Source organism: Penaeus monodon, chromosome 15, assembly GCF_015228065.2.
Source record: "Penaeus monodon isolate SGIC_2016 chromosome 15, NSTDA_Pmon_1, whole genome shotgun sequence".
NCBI classification, from domain to species: Eukaryota; Metazoa; Arthropoda; class Malacostraca; order Decapoda; family Penaeidae; genus Penaeus; species Penaeus monodon.
The window spans coordinates 4124820-4125553 of NC_051400.1; the positions used below are offsets into that span (position 1 = coordinate 4124820).

The window sequence follows — 734 nt, forward strand, 5'->3', positions numbered from 1 at the left end:
AAGTATAGAGCAATTTACATACACGGACTAAGCACTATACAGGCAGATATACAGGCAGGACAAAATGTTTACATAAAACGGAAACTCAGCCTAGTGCAAAATACAAGACCTGTTCATTGCGGCCACCCAGCGTAGATGACCAACATTCGATTCTACATACTGAGATCATACTGGTGGTACAATACAGAAGCCACAATAATTGGTTGCACCGCCATAAAGCCGTGGCGCTAAAGTTTTGCATGTCGCACCCACGTGAAGCGCATGATGTGATAACATTACCTGAGAATTCTCACTCCCACTTTGGTTGCCAAAGATACCCCCGATCGTAATGTGTGCTTTAATGTTTGATTTCATGTTTTGTCTATCTTTGCATATTGATGCGGTCTTAGGAATGAATCATATGATCTTATTAGAATAATCAAATGTTCTGTTCATGAAAACCATGAAAAATCATGAAAGATAAATACTCACTTGTTGCTTAGTTCCGGCGCATTGTCAAAGTCATGCTCCCGCTGTGGAAGGAAAGGTAGACGGAAACCTTAGAAGCTTCCAAGTCTCAGTAAAACGAACCAAAGGCGGCGGCTGTCTTGCCTCCTGCCCGGTGGCTACGCTCAGCATTGCATATGTACTCAAAGAACCTGAGTCATTATATACGAAATGTATATGAGAATGAATGGTCAATTACTAGGCCCCTTAGCATATCGGATGTAACATTGCTAAAGCTAACGTGTGCT

At 42.0% G+C, this 734-nt stretch overlaps 1 long non-coding RNA gene across 1 annotated transcript in view; it reads left to right on the forward strand.

The window, feature by feature from the left end:
* Positions 1–734, forward strand: part of LOC119581698 — a 7085-nt gene that overhangs the window by 4366 nt on the left and 1985 nt on the right. The gene's annotated exons all lie outside the window — the stretch shown is intronic.